General features: G+C 42.9%; 1 long non-coding RNA gene across 1 annotated transcript; it reads right to left on the bottom strand.

The window, feature by feature from the left end:
• Positions 1-215: 215 nt before the first annotated feature.
• On the bottom strand, positions 216-23998 carry LOC310745619. Its single transcript, XR_014540235.1, has 2 exons — positions 23882-23998; positions 216-403 (listed from the first exon to the last, which is right to left on the bottom strand). It is a non-coding gene; the product is annotated as an uncharacterized lncRNA (long non-coding RNA).
• Positions 23999-24357: the final 359 nt, after the last annotated feature.

Genomic DNA, 24357 nt, shown 5'->3' with positions numbered 1-24357 from the left:
TTGGTTCATAAAGTAAACATGCGAATTAACCCTCGGTGACAGATGACCACAAGAAGCCTCCTTGACCCCTCGGGAGGAGTCATATGCTAAACTACTTTAGGGACTGTCAAATATTACTCCGTGTACACTCAGAGAAAGCTGCGCCTAAGTGAGATTCTGACTTGGTAAATAAATTTCCCTTCCTCTGAATGTATGTTTCAAGCAAACATCATGCCTGAGGTTTAAATGCATTATGCAGCTGTTTTAATATGATGTCACGATTGCCTTCACGAAGTTCAGCGGGAGCAGAAATAGCAGGGCGAGTGCACCAAAATAACTGGCTTCTAATCTTCTGCCTTGTGGGTGTGGGAGGGGAAGGAATCCGAGGGCCTGAAAGTAGAGTTAACTTTCACAGTAGCATAATCTAGGGAAAAACCACAGGTGAAATAAGAATCATCACCAGCAAATGTCTGAAGATCAATATGCTGTTAAAGCACAGAAAGGGGCAGGCTTTTTCCTGCCCCTTGCTTTTCATATCAGTCTCTGTAGATCTTCATGGCCTAATCCTTTGCAAGTGAAACATGAAACATCATCCATAAAGGCTGCAATCCTGTACATGTCTACTTGAGTGTGGCACTTAATTCCAGTAGAATTTATTTTATTTTATTTGTTCAATTTCTATACAGTGCACGCTTGGGTTGTGAACGTGATCCGTGCAGGATGCATGTTCGCAACCCGCAGCGGCGCGTCTGCACATGCGCGGGTTGCGATTCGGCACTTATGCGCAAAGCGCGATTTAGCGCTCCTGCGCATGCACGACTGCTAAAACCTGGAAGTAACCCGTTCCGATACTTCTGGGTTTTGGCGAGTCTGTAACCTGAAAAAACGCAACCTGAAACGTCTGTAACCCAAGGTATGACTGTACTGACTTTCATCCGAGATGGTTTACAATATGAAAACACAAAAATACATATCATAATAACAAACACAAACAGTACCCTCCCCACCCAACACAGTTTTAAAAGGCAAAAATTGGTTAATTAGCCAAAGGCCTGGGAGAAGAGAAATATTTTTGCCTGACACGTAAAGATATGTAACGAAGGTGCCAAGCAAGCCTCCCTGGGGAGAGCATCCCACAAGTAGGGAGCCACCACAGAAAAGGCCCGTTCTCATGTTGCCACCATCTGAACCTCATGCAGGGGCCACACAGAGAAGGACCTTGGATGATGATTGCAGGGTCTGGGTCAGTTTATATGGGGATAGGCAGTCCTTGAGGTATTGCGGTCCTGAGCCTTTTATGTAAACCTAGATGACCCTCAGGGTCCCTTCCGACTCTACACTTCTCCGATTCTATATAGACAGGGCCAGCCCAACAATGAGGCAAGATGAGGTGGCTGCCTTAGGTGGCAGGATCTACGGGGGCAGCAGATCCCAATGTTGACCTTTCTTCCTCCCTTGTTCCTGATGTAGCTGTTCCCTCACCCTTTCTTTCCTGGTGGGAAGCAGGACGCCATTTTGGGGTCTGTCCCAGGTGCCCAATTGTATAGACCTGCACTGTATATAGACAGCGATGATAAAATAATACAGGCAGCTGCCTAACACCAAGTCAGCCTATTATCAGGCACATCACTGTGGACAGTGAGGGGCAGTTTCAGACGGGGACGTTCTCACCCCTACTTAGGAGGTGCCAGGACCTGAACCTGGGGTCTCCTCATGCAAATGAGATGCTCTACCAAGGAGCTACCTTCTTCCCCTGAGACAGTTCAGTGGCAACACAGGCTGCTGCAGAAAAAGTAACGAAAGGAACAGAACAGCGAAAGCCTTATTGTAAAGATCAAAAGCATCTGATGTGCTAATAGAATGCTGAGGTGCTAAATCCTGATGACAAAGAGGATGGTCAGAGAGCAGCACAGGCTAAAGCCTGATTCAAACAGGATGTACGGCAGGTATACATTTGCCACCCATGGGCAGGCCTAACGTTCCCCCAGGTGTGCACTTGCATGGATAATGTCACTTTTGATCAAAGCAATTGTGAATATATATATACCCAGCTGGATCACAGCATGCAGGAAAGGCGCTGCTCCATCACGCTGAATTGCTCCTAGCAATTTTTCACATGCCTAAGGAAAAAACGCTTGGGATGGCTCCATGCAGGCAAAGTGGTTTGTGTGTGCTGATCCCAGGAGACTGAACTAAGCATCCCCAACTAAGGATTTTTTTTTATTTTTATTTTTTTGAGATTTTCCCTTGATGCACATCCAACCCTCTCTCATCGGCTGCATATTAGTCAGTCTACCTCTATGTCACGTTTGCAACCTGACCTTTTGCCAAGTCGTTCAATAGTAACTAGTTCCCCAATTTCACCTGTGCATCATCTCTTGGAGGTAAATTCAAGGCTTGGAGATGGGGCCTGGTGCATATTCCTGGTGGTCTAGTGGTTAGGATTCGGCACTCTCACCATCACAGCTCAGGTTCGATTCCTGGTCAGGGAATTCTTTGGGAATGCGGGTGGCGCAGTGGTCTAAACCACTGAGCCTTTTGGGCTTGCTGATCGGAAGGTCAGCAGTTTGAATCCTCGCAATGGAGTGAGCTCCCATTGCTCTGTCCCAGCTTCTGCCAACCTAGCAGTTCAAAAGCACGTCAAAGTGCAAGTAGATAAATAGGTACCACAGTGGCAGGAAGGCAAACGGTGTTTCCATGAGCTCTGGTTTCCATCACATTATTTCAATTGCACCAGAAGCAGTTTAGTTCTGCTTGCCACATGACCCGGAAAGCTGCCTGTGGACAAACACTGGCTCCCTCGGTCTTAAAGTGAGATGAGCGGCGTAACCCCATAGTCGCCTTTGACTGGACTTAACCGTCCAGGGGTCCTTTACCTTTACCTGGGAATGTAGCGAACGTCATCATTCAGCTGGTACTGAACCCAGGACTTCTCCTCTCAAGCTCAAAACTCTGCCCACCACAATATTCTAGCCTGCCTCTTGTTTACATTTTGGCATGATGAGAACCATCCACACTGAGACAGGAATGATCTCGGTACAGCATCTCCATACACTGTTCCTTCTTTAAACATACAATCATTAGTTGTTCCGGTTTTTATTTATCGCTTTAGCACCGTCCATGTGCATGGTGCTTCACAAAGAATGGGAGAACACCTTCATGCCCATGTGGAACTTACAATACAAGGGAGGCAACAGATGAAGAGGTGGGGAACAGACAGAGGCAAGACAGTACTAAATGCTGAAGCTGGAATGATACATTTGCACAAGACCCATGCAGCAGTATTTGTCTCCTTTCATATTTATTGGTTTTAATTTTGAATTTTTAAAATTTGTGTTCCCTATAGAGCCAAATGCAATTTAGATTATCTCCAAAATCAAACAGAGAACCAGGGGAGAGGTATCAGGATTGGCTATTGAAGTGAGATCTGGAATTAAACTTTTCAGAAATGAATCCTAGGCTTCGCCCCACTCCCCTCTTCCTGGTTGTGCCTTACTAATTCCAGATAAATAAAGGCAGTATCATGATCTTGATATAGCCAATGCAAATTTGTAGGGTTGTTTCTCAATACAACCTTGCCTGAACCAGATAATATCTCTGCATGTCAGGTTCTGTAAACAAGCTGTGTGTCGGTTTTCATCTGAAAACACAGGCACTCTGGAGTGTTTAATTAAAATTAAGATGCCCTTTGCAACAAAGTCACCCTTCACCATTGCCAAACAACAGTGAAGAATGAAGAACTAACCAGCATGAAAACACAAGCAAGCTCTCCTACACTTACAATTTCTCACCTGTGGCTGGTTTGCTCCAAGTCCTACCCAGACATCAGGGATGGGAAACATCTGGCTCTCCAGATGTTGTTAGACTTCAGCTGCCATCAGCCACCTGCCAGGGCTGGGCAGGGCTAGAGACAAGACTGCACAGAGCAACAGGGAAGACTCTTACCTTTCGATGGCAAATTATATCCCAGCAATGTAAAAGTCAGAGACTTGTACCTACATACATTTCCATCCGGGAAAGCAAGAGGCACTATTGTTGTTCAAAAAGACACCAGGCAAAAACTTGTCTGTAGGCTGCCTTGAGTCCTTGTCAGGGCAAAAAGGAGGTATAAATAAATAAATATCTTTACCTTGCCTTGCAGGATATCTTTGGGAAAAGAAAAGGCTAAGGAGTAAACCCTACCCAAATCCGGAATGGAGTCCCTAAGGCGGTTGGATGGTGCCTTGTATGCCTCCTTCCGCCAATTCCTGCAGCCAAGCTGGTGTCAGACGTCTTGCTCTGCTTTTCTTTGGACCAGCGAGGCCGAGAGGGGAGTGTCTCCCGGTGTGCCCCGTGGAAGACCTTAAGGTCCATTAATAGCAACACCCTAGAGGTCCCGGGCCCTAAGGAAGTTAGATTAGCCTCAACCAGGGCCAGGGCCTTTTCAACTCTGGCTCCGGCCTGGTGGAACGCTCATGACACCAGGGTCCTGCAAAATCTGATTTCTTTCCGCAGGGCCTGCAAGACAGAGTTGTTCCGCCTGGCCTTCGGCTTGGAATCAACTTGATCCCCTCCCCCTCTTTCCTTTTTCCTTTCTCCTTCTGTGATGGAACTCCTATTTGGGGACTTCCCTGGCTTTTTTCTGGCACACATAGGACCAGTCTGGATAGTTGGCCTTGGTGAAGATTTGAAATGAGGCTGCATTTTTATGTTGTATTTTAATCTTGTTTTTAAGTTGTATCTTAATCAATTGTTTTAATATCTGGCGTTAGCTGCCCTGAGCCTGGTCTTAGCTGGGGAGGGCGGGGTATAAATAAAATTTGTTGTTGTTGTTGTTGTCTGGGCAGTCCAGGACCTCCACACACTCTGCTGAAGCTTGCGGCAGTTGGACTTCATCTCCGGAGGCCCACTCCATCGTCTCTCAAGGCAGACGGATGCCAGCAACAACAATGGGAAGGTGTGGGGCAGGTCTAGTGAGGAGCCTAAGGACCAAACAGGGAGGCCTGGAGATACGCATTCAGCTGCTAGGCATGAGGTTTCCCACCGATCTTAAAGGACAGTTTCAGTAATATCATTCTCCCACTTCTTCTGCATTGAAAGGGCATAAACACGTTTTGTGCAGCATGTTTTAAAAATAAAGAATGATACTACATATTTGTGAAGCTGGAGTGAAATGAAGACCAAACGGATGTGTATTAAAGAACTTGCTGCTCTCATTCCAGGGAGCAATAAAACAATAAATATTCAGTGCTCCTAGGCTTCAAAAAATGTCACACTGGATCCAGAGGGTATCAATAAATACCACGTCCAACAAAATCTGTGCCTGTCCTTATGAACACGAAATATGTTCTGATGTGCACTTGCTAGAAGTAGAGCCCTAATGAAACAGACAGCAGTTCCTTCTGAGTAAGCATATATAGGACCGGACAGTAAGGATGCAATCCTGTGCACACATACTTCACAGTAAGCCCTATTGAACTCAGTGAGGTACTGGTATGTTTTTGAGTTAACATAAAAGAGAATAGGCACAGGAATCTGAGCTGTCAGCATGCGACAACAGCCACAGCCCAGGAATGGCTTTGACTGCAGGTTAAGCCAGGAGAGGGTAGCCATTGGGTCTCAAACCCTCAGTGAGTTAGGGCCATCTCTGCATGTGAAGACAGGGGTTTTTCTGACCTATTAGCCGTCCGCTTTCAGTGTCACCAGTGGCACTCCTGGACACTTCTAGCATTGTGGAGTTCTTTGGAGCCGGTCTTCCTATGAGGTACTCTAGGCAAGGCTGTATATACGCTATACATTTAAAAAACATTTAAAGCATGTGATTTTCCCCAGGAAACTGCCTCACAGTACTACAGTTCCCAGCACCCCGAAGAAACTGCAGTTCCATGTGCTTTAAACGTGGTATAGTGCATTCACAGGTTAATTATGCAAATTCCGTAATGTTTTTTTTCCGGACAAACAACAGCAATGGGGAAAGGAGCTGTTTCGGCTCTGCTTAAATACTTAATGCGCTGTAGGACAGAAGAGGAGAAAGGGCTAATAAACTCAAAGGTATGCATTTTTTGTAAGTCTATTTCCACAGTGAGCATAATGCGTTCTTTCAAATTACTTTCCAAGGAGCTAAGGGAACAGATTATGGTTTGGGCATCAGGCCTAAGAGTCCATAAAGTTGGCTCCCGAATATTTTCTAGCTCACTACTGCTCTCTGCTGATGGATCTTACATACTGAATAGGCCTATTTTCACCACCCTACCTGCTGAAAATCCATGAAGATAATGATTGCAATGAGATCCTTCTTTTTAACTTCTTTAGGGGAATATCATTCCCAGTTTGATGCGGCATTTTCTAAAGTTTGCCAACGAGACCTCTCCCAGAACTAAGTGCTCCACCTCACACCGTTTATGCACCAAAAGTGGCCCAGCCATAGAAAAGCCTAACTCCTTTTAGGGGTGTGTGAAGAGTTCACATTAATACCACCTACAGTACAACAGCAGCCAAGAAGCTCAATACAAGCTTTCCACAAAAGGGAACCCTGGGATAACAGAATCTCCTCCAAAGTCTATGGATGGTGTGGATGTCAGTTTGCATTTCTTGGTACAGAAAGTGTTGATCTGATGTGTAGAGATCTTTCCTATTCTAATTAATTCAAGAGGGTTCTCAAAGCTGCTCTGTGCGAAAGAAACAAGCAGAAGGTTCATGATGTTTGGGTTATTCCTCCAGAGAAGTTGAGTACAGCTGGCTTAAACTGGTTCTGTTATCTTTTTCTGTCAAGGTCATGCTGACCATAATTATAAGGCCAGAAGGAGACTGGGTTTCACTTTTTTCTGTCTCTCTTTCCAACTGTGTGATGTTCTGTATATAATATGCTTAGTCTTAGACGATGCGTGGACCATAGAAGCCTATGATGGAATGTGATTCCCAGGTAGTTGAATTCGAATACCTGCTGGAGGTTTGCTTGTTAATGAGCTATCACTTCCAAATTACTATGTTGAATATGGAACTTCACGTTGAAGACAACACATTGAACTAGTAATGAAATACATTGTGTGAAAGTACTATGGGTCATTTGAGGGCTCTGCATCCTTCATCTCTTTTACATGAGGCTGCTGAGGAATGAAAGAGGGAGACATTTAAGTACAGTGAGAAGTGAGAGACTCTGAAAGAGGGAAAGTGGCTGATCTAGACAGCAGCAGAAGTTTGAGTAAAGCGGAGATGGAGAGACACTGAGGGGCTTTTGATTTTTTTTGTTTTTTAAATGAACCAGTTTTTACAAGGAGAAATAGCAGAGATGGGTACAGCACTCAAGCTTATACCAAAAAGCAAACACAACACACCCTTTCCAAACTGCCTTCTTGCTGTGCTCACAGCTTGTTTTAAACTGCCAAGTACTTTCAAGTATCATCTAAACTGGACTTTTAACTGCTTTGTAACAAGAGCAGGTGTAGTAGAGTCCGTGCTCCTCTCTCGTTTGTATAGGAAATCAATCTGGCACCAGGTCTTTATATATATCTTTTGCTTCTCTGAAGTAAAGGGCGTTGCAGATACAGATCTCTGGAGCGATGTAGGTTAATTGAAGTACATGTAATAATGTCACCTGGGTGCTGGCTTTGTACCACATGGTATACAAAGCATTTGGTATCTTATAAACTCGCTGATAGATCACATCCTAGTGATGAAAAACCCAGGAAGAACAAGAGGGGGGACCAAAATAAATACAGGTAAATAATGCAGAGGTTTGGGAAGCAGGCATTTCTGCTGGAAAACAAAAAGCATTCTGTCCCTTTAAAACAAGGTGTTTCAGATGCACCAGAAGGTAAAGGTACTGAGGGAAAAAGCTGGCAAGAGAAGCAGATGTGGGCGAGGATAGCGACCATATGAATTATCTAAGTCAGAGCCACACACACATAATTCCCGAGACACTTATTTCCAGACAGATTATGAATGCAGCTAAAGTGGCCTGTGAGGGAAACAGAAGGCGGCTGAGCCAGAAGCCGATTCTTTATTTCCTACAGTTTAACTTGGTGACCTTTGCAGCTCCGTCGTATACAATTGGAATGGCAGATTTGAGAGGGCAAATTCCCCCATCCCAGCAGCAACCAACGAGCAAGCATTGGTCAGAAAAAGAAATTCCAGTTCCATCCCACACAAGCCTAACAAACAGCTGGAATACTGAGCAGCCGCAGAAGCGGCCTTTCCCCCCAGCTGCTGAAAGGAGGGCAGCCAGACCAGATCCAGAGGAGGTTCCTGGACCCTTAAGGAGGGAAACATTCCTCCAAATGCAAAAGCTCTTCCTGCACACGTCTCAGAGGTCTGAGTCTGAATCTGGCAACCTCAGCTGGCAGCACATGCTCTGGCCATTCTGACCCCAGCCTTGACCCAGCAAGTGATCTTTAAACGTCCGGCAGCAAATAATACACACTGTTAGGCAAAGCAGGGCAGCCTCTTGCTCGACCTTTGCTCACAAATATACACTTCCTTAACTATAAGGGAGTCATAGCTGTCAACTTTTCCCTTTTCTTGCGAGGAATCCTATTTGGAATAAGGGAATTTCCCTTTAAAAAAGGGAAAAGTTGACAGCTATGAAGGGAGTTCAATTACATTTCCCCCCTAATTTTCATACAGAGTCCTGTAAGCACACCTCTCTTCTGTGCTATTTGCGTGCATGTGCAAATGTTATTAACGTAGAGTGGAATCTGAGTCATTTTTATTTTTGAATGTTGCTTCTAGCCAATGCAGGTTTTGTACCTGAGCCACAGATCTGTGAAATGAACATAACGTGATGTGTTTGTGGGCGCCAGACCCCTCTAATCCCTGGATCCAGCAAGTGTTAAAATTTAAACAAGCCGGGCCAGATTCCTAAACCTCTGGCTCTAGCAAGTGTTAAAATATAATCCTGGCTAGCTTCTCGATGAGGTAATCGCCTGGGTCTCGGGCTATTAAGAGAACAAAGGAAAGGGGGCTCTGTGCGAGATGACAAATGGGTAGGGCCCCTCCCTCATCTTGCAGATTGTGAGAAAGACAAAAGCCAGAGTTTGGGGACTGTGATATAAATTACAAGTAAAGCAGCAAGCTGAGAGAGAGTCACAGGGAAATTTTTTATCTCTGTTTGACTCCAAGTCTGCGACTATGGGAGAAACAAGACCATTTTGGGGTGTTAATGTTGTGAACCCCTCAATCACATGCTCAGGTTGCATATGTGTATGTAGCATAAAAATACCACAGTCTCCGCTTTACCTCATTTCCAAAAGAAAACACAGACCCTGGGTAAATGCCTGAAGCCCCTGGAATCTTGCAATGCCCAGAGATTGGGGTGCCTTTAACCTCTCCAACAATATTTCTCTTGCAGGTTTTGCACGTGTTCCCAAAGTGCTCCAGGGATTGCCATAGTACAGTCATACCTCAGGATGAATACGCTTCAGCTTAAATATTTTCGGGTTGGGCTCCGCGGCGACCCGGAAGTAACGGAACAGGTTGCTTCTGGGTTTCACCACTCGCGCATGTGCAGATGCTCAAAATGACATCACGCGCATGTGCGGAAGCGGCGAAACGCGACCTGTGCACATGCAGACGCACAGTCATGTCTTACATTCGCTTCAGGATGCGAACGGGGCTACGGAACGGGTCCCGTTCGCATCCAGAGGTACCACTATACTTGAAAGAAAAGCGGTTAACACTGTAGGCCAATACAGGCTCGCAGGGTAGTTGGCATGGTGGAGCAAACTTTCCTTCAGAAGCAGAGGAAGCCACCTTCTACGAAAGACCCATCCACACTTTCGTTCACCCTGTGATTTCTAGTCCCAGGTCTGAGAGGTTTTTGTTTTGTCTTGTCTTGCCACTTTCCCCCAGGAAAACTGGTTGATCTTGGTCAGTGTTGTGTACAACAGCAGTTCTCCAGGATTTAATGAGATATTCCAAGCCTTACCTGGAGATCCCTGGATTGAATCTGGGACATTCTGCATGCAAAGCAGGTGATCTTCCATCGAACTATGGCCTCCCCTATTCTGGAGGATTTATCATTTGAGATAATATACTCCTGCAGTAACTCACACAGTATCTGGGATCAAAGAACCAACAAGAATCCTTATAGGGCTGCCATACATACAGAATATCTTGGACATATCTGGGATTCGTCCGGGTGGAATTTCTGAAAATCAGTGAAAATCCAGGTGTATGGCAAGTGTTGATTTTTTTGCCAAATTTCTAAAAAAAAAAAATATAGCTCAAATACTTCAATTTTTTAAGGAGATTTTGTGTCTGGATTTTCACTTTTTGAAATATGGCAACCCTATCTTAGCAACGCAGAGATGGCATAAGCAGACTCAAGTCCCTTAGTTGAGAATAGCTCTCAAGAATCCCGATTCCTAGTTTTCATAAATATATATCACTGGAAATTGCAAAGCCAGTATTTTTGGACAATAACATTGTACCATTAATAGATTTTGTTAAAGGATATTTTCTCCATTTAAATGACCCCAGAGCATGGTGCAGCATAAAAACACATAATTAAGACACAATGCTGGTTAGCAGGTCTTTCCCTCATTGTTGTGCTCAGCTGTTGTTGTTTTTAAATGGTTTGTGAGTATATGAGGGAATGAAAAATAAACTATTAAGCATGACCTCTTTCGTCTCACAATTGGTGTCTTGTGTATTAAAGTTAGCCCTGTTTAGGGAAGCTTTTAATATCTGAAGGGCTATTGTATTTTAATATTTTGTTGGAAGCCACCCAGAATGGCTGGGGAAATCCAGCCAGATGGGCGGGGTATAAATAAATTTATTATTATTATTATTATTATTATTATTATTATTATTATTATGTCACATACTTAAAAAAAATCGAAACTTGGATGCAACGCAAGTGTAGTTACAATTACATCTGTTAATTATTTACATGGCAGCTAATTACTCATTTTAATTATTTAATTAGTTTACTAGCACTAGTTCAGTCATTCTGCTACTGCCTCTCAGCTCTTCCTAGGACTTGCTAGCGTCTATTTTCCTTCCTTCCTTTGCTGCTTCTTCTGAATTATTCTCTCTGCCCCAGATTGTTTTCATAGCTTTTCCATTTTGGTGAGGAATGCAAGAGATCCCGGTTGCTGTGCCAGCCGCCTCAGGAAGTTTATTGAGAGATGCTGTTGGCAACCTTGCCTCCTTCAAAGCTGAGGTCATTTGTGAAGGGAACCCGGGGTGACTTTGGGAGGATGGAATTTGCTTTGCCATTCACCGAGCCAGCCGGAGTCTCCAAGTGGTGTTTCGCTCTATAAAACAGTTCCAGCCAATTCTTCAAAATTTGTTTTCCAGATTAACAAATGCCTTTCTACCACCACACGGAGATTTACACAGAACCAGCCACAACTGCACAGTCACAAGAGACCTCTCAAAGCCAGAGGCAAATGTTCGGCCAAAAATGTCCAGAAAGAAGGACCGAAATCAACATCTTACTTATTTAATAAATATGAACGAATCTTTATTGCTAAAAGCTATGAGCCGTCAAAATTGGTCACAAGACGTAGAATACAAATAATTGATTTAAAACAGCAACAGCAAAGCAAACATACAAAAATGTAAAAAATCACTCTTGCCTAAGTTAAGCACTCCACATCTCACACTCCCCCTTATGGTACTTGTCTTGGAGCCTAGCTGTCAACTTAACTTGCAGCCAAGGCAAATTTTTGCAACCAGTGCAGTAATAAATACATTACTGCGGGCCAGCAAAATAGAGTTTTTAATAAACATATATATAGGAAGAAAAAAAAAGGTATCATACATTATATCTCCCCAACCCAACGCAACCCAACCCAACCAATGTTTAGAAAGTAGTTTAAGATATTTTTTCAGGCTTTACAGCCACAGAAAATAGTAATAAACAGTGATAAAAAATGAGGTGCCATTACTTGTACAATACTTACTCATTACTTATGTGAGCTTTGGGTTCCACCACAAAATGGCTGCCATGGGCAGCTAAAAAGGTGCCAGTACATCATACCAGTAACTATTATCACAAAAACCCCTGCTTATAAAGTATTGTGTTGGGTTTGATTTTTTTTCATTCCAGAAACTTAGAAACCATGTTCATCTTTCAATAAAATTGTGTTTTTGAGGGTTTATTCCAGCTGGCATTTGTTAACTTAATGCAAATAACACGGCCATTCCCCCATATTTTCCTGAAACATTCTGAAATAGATGCTGGCTGAAAGACTGGCTACTTCTTGAGAACACAGACATTTTGGATTTAGAAGGTTTTAACAATGTTTTTGGGTGGCATGCATATTTGTGGTACGACAAGGTTAAAGCACATAAAGCATTTAAGAACCATATTGTCAGGAAAGCTTTGTTCAATGTTTGGATAAGATATAAGGATTTATTGGAAAATAAAACACCAAGGTGGCTGTCACCAATGGAAGCAAAAGCTCAGAAAAAACTCAATATGGAGGCCAAATGGCCGAAATATTGGGAAATCTTGGAACAAGAGGGAGATAGACTAAAATTGCAGAGTTTTGAGAAACTAAAAAGTGTGAGATTGGCTTCATTACTATCAGATAATGGAGGCATATAATTTGGACAAGAAAATTGGCTTCCAGGTGGAAAAATCAAAATTAGAAAAAGAACCGTTAGAAGCCAAAACTAAGATTTTGTCAAGGATGTATAACTTGCTGTTGAAATGGAACACTCAGGATGAAATGGTGAAATCTGCTATGATTAAATGGGCACAAGATGTTGGACATAACATTATGTTTGCGGACTGGGAACAGTTGTGGACCACCGGTATGAAATTTACGGCATGTAATGCCTTAAGACAGAATATTATGAAAATGATATATAGGTGGTACATGACCCCAGTCAAGCTTGCAAAAATATATCACCTGCCCGATAATAAATGTTGGAAATGTAAAGAAACTGAAGGTACATTCTTTCACCTTTGGTGGACGTGCCCAAGGATTAAGGCTTTCTGGGAAATGATTTATAATGAAATGAAAAAGGTATTTAAATATACCTTTCTGAAGAAACCAGAGGCCTTTCTTCTGGGCATTGTCGGCCAATTGGTGCCAAAGAAGGACAGAACTTTTTTAATGTACGCTACAGCAGCAGCAATAATACTTATAGCAAAGTATTGGAAGACACAAGATTTACCCACTTTGGAAGAATGGCAGATGAAGATGATGGACTATATGGGACTGGCAGAAATGACTGGCAGAATCTGGGACCAGGGAGAAGAGGCGGTGGAAGAAGATTGGAAGAAATTTAAAGACTATTTACAGAAATATTGCAAAATTAATGAATGTTAGAATGATGTTGGATAGAAATTAAGTGGTTTCCAGCTGTAATGCTTTAAGAATATGGAAGAAGGGTAGTAAAAAAAAAAAATAACTAAAATGGTGCTGGATTGGAAATAAGTGGTATGGGCAACAAAGTTAATAAGAATATGCAAAAATGAATTGATAATGGATGAAAATACTGAGTTATAAAATGTTAAGTTCTAGAGATAAGATAAATGAAAGAGGGTAAGGATTTGCTGATTTGATTATTTAAATGGGAATACAAGAAGGGGAGTTGTGAGGAAGTCAAAGAAACAAGCAAACGAGTTTTATGTTATGAAAAACAATTGTTCTTAATTTTTCTTGTTTCTGTATGTTTTATTTATCTTTTTATTTTTTATTTTTTCTCTTTTGTTATTATGTGTTTTTGTATGTTTGTTTTTGTGAAATCTTAATAAATATTTCTTTAAAAAAAAAATGAAATAGGAAATAGTTTTTCCATTGGCGACCAAGGCATAGCCTTGCGCATATTAGAAGGCATATTAGGTAAATAAATGTATGTCCACTTTTTCTACTTCTGTGTGGATTACTTGCAAAAAAAAAAAAAAAGTTTTGGGATTTCTTTTGTGTTTTGCAACACATTGCTCCAGAAATGTTTTATCCTGACACAAAACCTGAAAATGTGTACCAAGTCCACTTTAATTGCTTCGCATCTCCAGCATCTTATCTTAGTTTTCTAAATTACACCTGCAAGGTGTTAAATGCCACTGATACATGTATTTGAAAAATGTTTTCCTCTTTGCACACTAGTTATTGAAATAATTTATACTCTGCCCTTCCACAAAAGGTCTGTTCTTCTAAGGATCTAATTTCATATTTACCAGAAGATTATAAAAAGTAACTGTGCAGTCCTGGGACAATTAGTGCAAATGTTTAAAGCAGTTGGCAACTGGACTTCACCCTGTTGATTCACAGGACTTTTGCCTGCAGGGCAAGGCCTGGTTCACAGATGTCAGGGTTAAGCAAACGTCTCGTAGACTTTTATTGCCACCAATTTAACCTCACGTCTTCAGAGGCAAAGTTGGATTTGGAACATATTTGATATAGCCTTTGAAGTCAGAAATGGTACAGATGTTCCACATATGATAAGCACCTTCAGATCCTTAGGAATTCTGTTTTTTACGCGTGAAAATGGGTAAAGAGACTAGAACTCCTTTTGTTTTTTATTCAATCAAGAGTGGTTGCCATGTGTCCTCTTTTCCCAGGACATGTCCTCATTTTGAGGCTTAAAATTTGAGACAAATTGCATTTATGTGCTTTGAATGGCCGTCATAGCATCATAGCGTCCTCTTTTTTGCTCTTCAAAATATGGCATCCCTATGACTTTCTTTCAAACATGTTATCCTTATGAAAATTCTTCAGCATTTTAGTTTGATTTCCCCCCTAACGTGTTCATTTTGCGTATTCAGCTTTAGCTAATGTAAACACTTTTGCAAGCATTTTTTCTAATACCATGCAATTTTGTATGTTATTTTCTCTCTCAGATTTTTTTTTTTGCATATTTCCCTCAATTTTTGCATTTTTCTAATATAAGCATTGTTTGGTTGGACAACTGCATCACAAAATTCAGGTGGATGGCTGTGTTTCAGGTCCCATTTTTTTTCAGAAAGTGCAAATTTGACAATTTTGCTTTAATTGCGTATTGAATTGAATTTGACCTGCATCCCTAGACTTCACTGACTTATTTTGGGAGTCAACCCACTCTGGCTTGGGTCCCCCCCCCCAATGTTTTGTACTTCTTCAGACCTTGGGGTTCTCCCAACATTGTTGACACCTCCCTCTTTTGTGTGGGTGGTACCATTTTGGCTACATAAGCAATGACACACACTTCTCAGCATCAGGAATACGGAGAATGATTCATGGGGACTGGGGCCAAAACAGTGTGAGTAAGAGGATTATCAAAACATGTTGCCCATACACTAATTCCAAATTATCATATTGTAATACACTTCTTCCGCAGTCCCCAGCTATAAACATATACACAATTCCAGACTGTTTTTCAGATGCAGAAATATTTTGTTGCGTATTCATAAGGAACTTATACAGCTTTTAAAAGCTAAAGTTTCCCTACTCTTGTTTAAGGCCTAGTATTTGCAATCTTTGCAGCACAGCTGTGGAAATATATGTTATGCCTTTGTGAGGCTTGGTGTTCTCTTCAGAATTCTATGCAAAGCCCTGGAAGAAACATGCTATTGTCTTCACTGTAGATCTGTTCAAAAATGATATTTAGAGAAGAACAGAAATTCTGTGCCTTGCAGCATTATCTCATGCATGTTTTCTCATAAGCAAGACATGTAGAGTTCAATGGGACTGTTATGTATTCAGTGGTCTGTGTTTGCCTGAGCTTGAGTCTGGACTAATGATTCTGAGCCCCTGTGTTCTGATTCAGTATGTGATAGGAGGATTTGGGCTACTGCCATTGGCCCATAAACTCTGAGTTATGATTCGCAGCTTGGGCATTTAGATAGCCAATCACATTGAGAGTGGGAGTGGCCCAGACCTTCAGAAATCTTTATAAGCAGTTGCTTTGCCCCTGTTGCTCAGTTCTGTTAGTTCAATAAAGGCTCTTGCTGTTATTGCTGTGTCTTGCTTCGTGGGAAGCAAGGGACTCTTCAGGGACCATTTCCAAATGAAACATATATTGGATGCAAGATTCAGGTAGGTAGCCGTACTGGTCTGATGCAGTCAAAATAAAAAATAATAAAAAAACTTGTCCAGTAGCACGTTAGAGACCAACTAAGTTTGTTCTTGGTATAAGCTTTCGAGTGCATGCACACTTCTTCAGATACACTGAAACAGAAGTCACCAGACCCTTATATATAGTGGGAGGGTGGGGTGGGGTTTTTCTCAGGAGGGTAGCAGGAGATGGGTGATTGACTCAATGAGTATGGTAAACCTGTTGACGACAGGAATGCACACGAAAGCTTATACCCAGAACAAACTTAGTTGGTGCTACTGGACAGCTTTTTTACTTTTTAAATTTATATTGGATGTTAGTTTGCAGCCCTATCCTATGTAGAGTTGAATGAGCCCACACTGAAATCAATGATCTGACATGTTCACGTAACTGCAACTTTACACTTTGGTGCAATGCATGCTTCTTTGAAAGTAAGTTTCATTGAAATCTGAATCTGCCAAGTAAACATTATTGAGATTGGGCTGCCTGGCTGCACTCACAAGCAGACTTAGAAATGGCAGTGATTGGTGCAGTGTGGGGTAGGCATTTACCTAACCTCCCAGCAAATCAGTTGCTGCTATCTACCAGAAGGTGAGGTGGCCGTGTGGGTGGCATGATGCAAATGGACCAGCAAGAAAGCCTATTTAAAACCAATGGTATGTTTACACCACACACCCCTCCCTGCTGCCTCACTCCTTCCCCTCTTAGTACAGTAGCACCTCGGGTTACATACGCTTCAGGTTACATACGCTTCAGGTTACAGACTCCACTAACCCAGAAATAGTACCTCGGGTTAAGAACTTTGCTTCAGGATCAGAACAGAAATCGTGCTCTGGCGGTGCGGCAGCAGCAGGAGGCCCCATTAGCTAAAGTGGTGCTTCAGGTTAAGAACAGTTTCAGGTTAAGAACGGACCTCCGGAACGAATTAAGTACTTAACCCGAGGTATCACTGTAAGTGGTAGTGACTCACATGCTGTGAGGTCAGGTAAGTGTCTCCACCCCCATTCACTCCTTCCACTGAAATCAATGGGACTTCTTTCCAAATAATTGACATCACAATCAGACAGTTAAGTTATATGCAGCCCAATCCTATGCATTTTTACTAAGAATTCTTGTTGAGTTCAGAGAGGCTTGCTCCCAAGGAAGCATCTTCAAGACTGCAGTCTTCGTTTCAAAAAGAAAAGTTACTTTTGAAAAGAATGGGGTGGGCATCTGCACATCTAAAAATACAATTGACTGTATTATTTATGTGGAACAGTGCAGCTCTGTGGATTTCCCCCATCTGTTCAGCTGCAGAAAACTAAATTGAAGTTAAATGGGCTTTTAGAAAAATCATTATGGCTTAAATTGAACATGATTCATTGGGAAAATAAAGCCATATGTGTTGCATTAGTTTTTCATCTTTGCTCTGTCCCAGTTTTGCTTGATTGGATTCATGTCGTATTTGGTATTTTAGATGTGACACAGCAATTTAGAGCTGAAGAAGACCACTCTGCATTTCAAAGTAGTGTTTACAGTTCCATTACATAACTTACTAACTAAAAAAACCAATAGAAGTTGGAGTCATAAGATTCTACAAGCTTCTCTGGACTGAACTGCTCTAACACCATGCCTACATTGCATTGTTGATGTGCATACCACAGTAATTCATGCCTTCATCACATCCCGACTGGATTCCTATAACATGAAAAGCATTTGGATGTTTCACTTGGTGCAGAATACATCCCACCAAGCAGCTGACCAGAGTTGGCTGCGGGAACTTATTGCACCAATTTTACAAGAACTGCCCTGGCTCTTGCTTGGCTTCCAGGTCCAGTTAAAAGTGATAGTATTGACTCTATAGGCTCTATAGTCATGGTTGCTCATACTGTTGAAGCAGACCCTGCGAGTGTTCCTATTTTCCAGGGACAGTCCCAGATTTACGGAAGCCGTCCCAGTTTCTGATTTGATCCTGGAATCTCCTGCTTTTCCTTAGGATGTCCCTATTTTCATTGGAGAAATGTTGGAGGTTATGGAGATATGGGACTCCCGAGCCACCCAGGGGCGAAGGAAGGCTCACCGGCACCCGGTGCGGCGTGTGGGGCAAACCGCTCGGAGGCGTATGCGCGTGCAACGTACGTATGGCGCATGCACAGCGCTGCTACGTGCCACACATGCGCCGATGGGTGAATCATAGAATCATAGAGTTGGAAGAGACCACAAGGGCCATCGAGTCCAACCCCCTGCCAAGCAGGAAACACCATCAGAGCACTCCTGACATATGGTTGTCAAGCCTCTGCTTAAAGACCTCCAAAGAAGGAGACTCCACCACACTCCTTGGCAGCAAATTCCACTGTCGAACAGCTCTTACTGTCAGGAAGTTCTTCCTAATGTTTAGGTGGAATCTTCTTTCTTGTAGTTTGGATCCATTGCTCCGTGTCCGCTTCTCTGGAGCAGCAGAAAACAACCTTTCTCCCTCCTCTATGTGACATCCTTTTATATATTTGAACATGGCTACCATATCACCCCTTAACCTCCTCTTCTCCAGGCTAAACATGCCCAGCTCCCTTAGCCGTTCCTCATAAGGCATCGTTTCCAGGCCTTTGACCATTTTGGTTGCCCTCCTCTGGACACGTTCCAGTTTGTCAGTGTCCTTCTTGAACTGTGGTGGCCAGAACTGGACACTGGACAGAACTGGGTGGTTTGCCGACGCGGCGCCGTATGGATGCTGGTGGGATCCTCTACTCGTGGCTGCAGCTCTGAGAGAGCTGGAGCTGTAAAGCCGCACACAGCCAATAGCTAGCAGGTACGCTTGCCTTGCGTGCCGCTTTGCAGCCCTGGCTCGCTGTAGGCTTGGGAGTTGCTGGGGGGGAATGTCACCCCCGTCAGGATGGCACCCAGAGCACGGTGCACCTGCCTTGCTCCGCCTCTGAAGCTACCTGAAGGCAGCCCTGTATAGGGAAGTCCCCCCGCCCCCCGCCCTGTTTATATATATATGTTGGAAGCTGTCCAGAGTGGCTGGGGCAACCCAGTCAGATGGGTGGGGTATGAATAGTACAATTATTATCATTATTATTATTGAATAGGACATCCCTATTTTCACCAGAGAAATGTTGGAGGGTGAGCCTACCTGCAAATTAAAGTAATCCTCACAGACCTTGCTCACTCTTTCTGAAATACAGTGGCTGACCAAGTAGAATATGCCCTTTTAAAACTATGGTACTACCAACATTGCAGAATTTCCTGCCTAGAATGTTTGCCTTCCTCCTTTCCTTCCTGCTGTTTTTTGGAAGACTAGATCTGACATGTTTCTGGCCTGTATGGGTTACTATGAACTGAGGCAGTTAATTTTACTTGTTGTTTACATTCCATTGGTTCATGTGGTTGCTTCATTTTAGAGTTTTGCAGACTTCCTTTTAATAAAGTGGAAAGGCGAGAGACACAATAGGGGAATTGCTAGCTTGTCATTGGGAAGCTGGGCGTTCTTCATTCTGCTAGCTGATATTTGATGTACCAGATGTCTGGACTTCCTTTGGGGGTGAGAGTGGCTCCTCCTCTCTTTTATTGTTTTTAAATTGACATTTTACTTAAATAGATTTTCAAACTACTGCCAAAATAGTTTTATTCCATGAGAATAACACCTCATTAACAAAACTAGTGCATTTTTGATCATTCTTCTCGTCCTTGGGTCCAGTAGCATTCCAAAATGAGATAAGATAAAAAGGTCACTGTTGTTCAAGCAGGGACTTATGTTTGGTTTGTCTCTTTGCATAAATGTTCATAAAAGGTCAATTTACTCATCAGCATGGCTCATCAAACCCTACACAACTATCCCCTTGTAGACAATACATTTCCCCCAAATATATTGCCAGAAGCATTGAGATGATGTCAGCAAATTATCACCAGAGCTTTATGGGTTTTCAGAATATTTGGCTTTAAGTAAACCCAGAAGGATTATTAAGGGTCTTAGTGTTATAAGGTACCTGGTTATAACCTTAATCTTTCTAGCAGGCTTCCTCAAACTCAGCCCTCCAGATGTTTTGAGACTACAGTTCCCATCATCCCTGACCACTGGTCCCACTAGCTAGGGATCATAGGAGTTGTAGGCCAAAAACATCTGGAGGCCCGAGGTTCCCAGTATAAACTCACTTCGTAGACAATGCTTCTTTACTGCTGGTGGATTATTATTTTTTATTATTTATTTGGTTTTTCAAATCACATTTTTACAATCACATATCCAACCTAAAACATGAATGAACGAATCTTTATTTGCCTCAGCCATCAGCCATAGAAATAAAACAACAATACGATATACAAAGAATAGAAATAAAATGTCAATTATATAAAATTCATTTTAGGGCTTTGAATCAGTAGTCAAATAGTGGATCTTATTCTAATTGCCCCAGCTAAAAACCTTGCAAGCTTTGCTGTCAACCTGCTCATCTTGATCTGCAAAGAGAAGGGACATTGTGGCAGTGGCTGGGCTGCCCGGAATGGGCAATAAAAGAGGGGTAATAACCTCATTCCTCAAGTCTTTATAAAGAGTGCAACCGAGAAGGGCATGTGCTGAATCGGTACTGCCATCTCAACAGGGACATAAGGGTTTTTTGTGTGGAATCTGTTGGAATCGTCCCTCAAGTACAGCTGAGGGCAAATCCATGCCATCTTGCGAGAGTAAAAGCGCGTCTATATTTTAGAATTGCTAGGTTATGCAGATAGGGTGCCAGAGAGTCAAAATGGGTAGGTGGGAAATTGCCATACCATGGGCAGAATTTCCTTATTGTGGCCAAGTTGTTCTGATGCTCGATATGATTTTGGCACTGACAAATTAGACTGTTTGCTTTACTAAAACCCAAAGTGAGTAGCTGTTGTGGTGATAAACCGCAAGAGTGAAGTTTTTGATAGACAATTTTAGTCCAGGCGCTCTTGTGACAACCTTGCAGCACTAGGGATATTGGACTAGGGAAATTTGAGTTTAGGCAAAACCAATAGTTAAGTGTCCAGATCCGCAGTTCTACCGAGGGAAGATTAGCCTCTAGGCACAATGATGCGTTTGGGGCACAGGGTGGTACAGAGAAAATTTACCTTAAGAACTTTGATTGGACAGCTTCTGTAGATCCCAGGTAAGTGCCTGTCCAGATCTGAGCCCCATATAATAACTTTGCTAGGGGTTTAGCTTGGAACACTTCCAGGACTGATGGTGTACGTTTACCACCTTTTGTGTAGAAAAAGTGTCTCAGAATTTTGGCGCTTTGGGATGCTTTTTCTTTTGCACATTTCTGGTGTTTTCCCCATTTTCCATAGACTGGAAAATAAGGCCAAGATATTTGAAAACTTTGACCTGTTCAGTTAGCTGGTTGTCCATGTGCCATCTATGGGTCCTATAGTTTCTTGGGGAAACTAACAGTATCCCCAGAAAATTTACTAGCCTGGCCTCCAGTAACTACAACTGAGGTCAAAAACCTCATTATGGAGCTAAAAAACAACAAAGCACCAGGCATCAATCACTTGCCTCTGGAACTCTTGAAATCTAACATCGATTGGTGGGCACCCCTCCTTGCGGTAATATTCTCACTTACTGATTCATCTGGTTTACTCCCCAACGCTTGGGCCACAGCAGTAAGGTAAAGGTAAAGGTAAAGGGACCCTTGACCATTAGGTCCAGTCGTGACCGACTCTGGGGTTGCGGCGCTCATCTCGCTTTATTGGCCAAGGAAGCCGGTGTACAGCTTCCGGGTCATGTGGCCAGCATGACTAAGCCGCTTCTGGCGAACCAGAGCAGTGCACGGAAAAGCCGTTTACCTTCCCGCCGGAGCGGTACCTATTTATCTACTTGCACTTTGACGTGCTTTCAAACTGCTAGGTTGGCAGGAGCAGGGAACGAGCAACGGGAGCTCACCCCGTCGCGGGGATTCAAACCACCAACCTTCTGATTGGCAAGTCCTAGGCTCTGTGGTTTAACCACAACAATAGTCATCCCTATATTCAAAAAGGGCCTCACTTCTGATCCGGCTAGCTACAGACCCATCGGTTTGTTACCTATAACTAGTAAACTATAGGCAAAGCACCTCTATAACAAACTAGCCAACTGGATTGATGATGAGGCTATTCTCGCCGAAAAGCAAGCAGGATTTAGGCAAGGTAGATCCACCCTAGATCATTGCTTTGTTCTAGCACATCTCATTGACAAGTATGCTAAGAAACCACGTGGTGTGCTTTTTTCATCGATTTGAAAGCTGCATTTGACTAAGTTCCGTGAGAAAGACTGTGGGATCAGCTGAACTCTTCAAGTATAGGCAAAAGACTACTGTACTTGGTCAAATGCTTATATAAAGATACTGTGTTGAAAGTGCGCTGCTCCACAAATGGACAACTTACAGGACCTGTACCAGCCACAAAAGGAGTCGAGCCCCAGCACTGTTCAACTTATATATAAATGGTATTGTCCAGTGTCTAACATCTCCAGAATATCATGCCCCTAAACTGGCCACAAAACCCATCTCAATACTATTATATGCAGATGATACAGTTCTTCTATCCCAAATAAAAGTAGGCCTAAAAAGACTGATGAGGGCATTTTCAGGATATTGCCAGAGAGAACAGCTGGCCGTGAATTACAAGAAACCAACATACAACATAAAGACAAGATTCCAGAGAATCTCCTGGACTTCCCTCCTCCCCTTTGTGGATCCGACTGTTAATCATTTCCTCCTGCAACTTTTATAACAATCCAAATCTTTTACATCTCCATTATATCTAAAATTCACCATAAAACTACAAGTGATTCAAATCCTACTAACAATTTTAACTGTTTACAATGGTTTTTAAGATAAATTATAATCTCCCCCCCCCATTCTTTATTAATATTTTGGTCTTCCTGGTTTCTGATTCTTCTGGTCAGTTTTGCCATTTTGGCATAATCCATCAACTTAATCTCTTTTTCTTCTCTGGTTGGGACTTTATCTTCTTTCCATCTCTGGGCCAGTAACATCTGGGGGATTATTTTAAGTTGGTCATGCGTCCTGCTTCATTTCATCTAACCTCCTTAGCAACAAGATTGACAGATTTTTACTTTTTTTAAAAAATATCAGCCTTCTCTGCCACCACCTGATTGAGTCTTGGTGAGACTAAAAGGTTAGTTCTCTTCCAGCTTTTAGACATCCCCACCTGGGATCACCTTAAAGGTAAAGGTAAAGGGATCCCTGACCATTAGGTCCAGTTGTGAACAACTCTGGGGTTGTGGCGCTCATCTCGCTTTACTGGCCGAGGGAGCCGACATTTGTCCGAAGACAGTTTTACCAGGGCATGTGGCCAGCATGACTAAGCTGCTTCTGGCGAACCAGAGCAGCGCACGGAAACACTGTTTACCTTCCCACTGGAGTGGTACCTATTTATCTACTTGCGCTTCGTGCTTTTGAACTGCTAGGTTGGCAGGAGCAGGGACTGGGCGACAGGAGCTCACCCCGTCGCAGGGATTCAAACTTCTGACATTCTGATCGGCAAGCCCTAGGCTCTGTGGTTTAACCCACAGCACCACCCGCCACCTTAACATCCAGCTATCTCACTGGCAGAATTGTCTGTGCTGAGGGACCTGGTTGAAAGAGATGCTGGAACTGATAGAGACTTTGCTTGATTCAGCAGGGCTCCTTATCTTATAAGGTTATGGCAAGCCTTAGAATCCTTATGGGAGGGAATCTTTCATGGCCATACTGATATAATTTAGAAGACTCCTAGGGGCTCCGCTGTAAAACTCAGTCCTTTAATGATTCCCGCAATGACTAAGCTCTGATCAATTTTGGAGTAAAACCAGGCCTCCCTCCCCCCAAATGTAGTGACTTTTATATACTCAAGGGACTCCCTGCACATGAAGCATAAAGTTTGAAAATTAAATTACCACTATGGTCTGCCGCAACTGTCACTGAATCCTTCTCCCACTCTGCTTCAGTTTGCTTACCTTGCTTATTTTTGCGACGAGAGCTCTCTCTTTAAGTTCATTCCAGTCTTGGTGTCATCCATCTGCAATTACACTGCTCTTGCAAGCGAGTCAAGCTATGTCACACCTTTTGGCTGCCATTGGCCTTAGCTACTCCAGTGTCACAATCTGTGATGTCATAGAGACTTGGACCACACAACTGTCTGCTTTGGAACAATATGGGGGGGGGGGGAGAAACTTATTCTGTGTTCTGAGGAGGCTCAGCTGCATTCTGGGTAAGTTTACACTAAGCAAAAGGGTACAAGAAGAGTTTTTGAATAACACCTTGCTAATGCCCATTGGTCGAGCAGTTTCAGATCCTAATTCTGGAAAGAGATAGACCTCTGTAGCAACTTAACATTGTAGGGGATGAATGCTTAGAGAGAGAGAGAGAGAGAGAGAGAGAGAGAGAGAGAGAGAGAGAGAGAATATTTACTTTGTGCAAACCCTTTGAGGTG

The sequence above is a fragment of the Podarcis filfolensis genome (genome assembly GCF_964270895.1).
Source record: "Podarcis filfolensis genome assembly, chromosome: 12".
NCBI classification, from domain to species: Eukaryota; Metazoa; Chordata; class Lepidosauria; order Squamata; family Lacertidae; genus Podarcis; species Podarcis filfolensis.
This window is presented reverse-complemented; position numbering and strand designations above follow the sequence as displayed.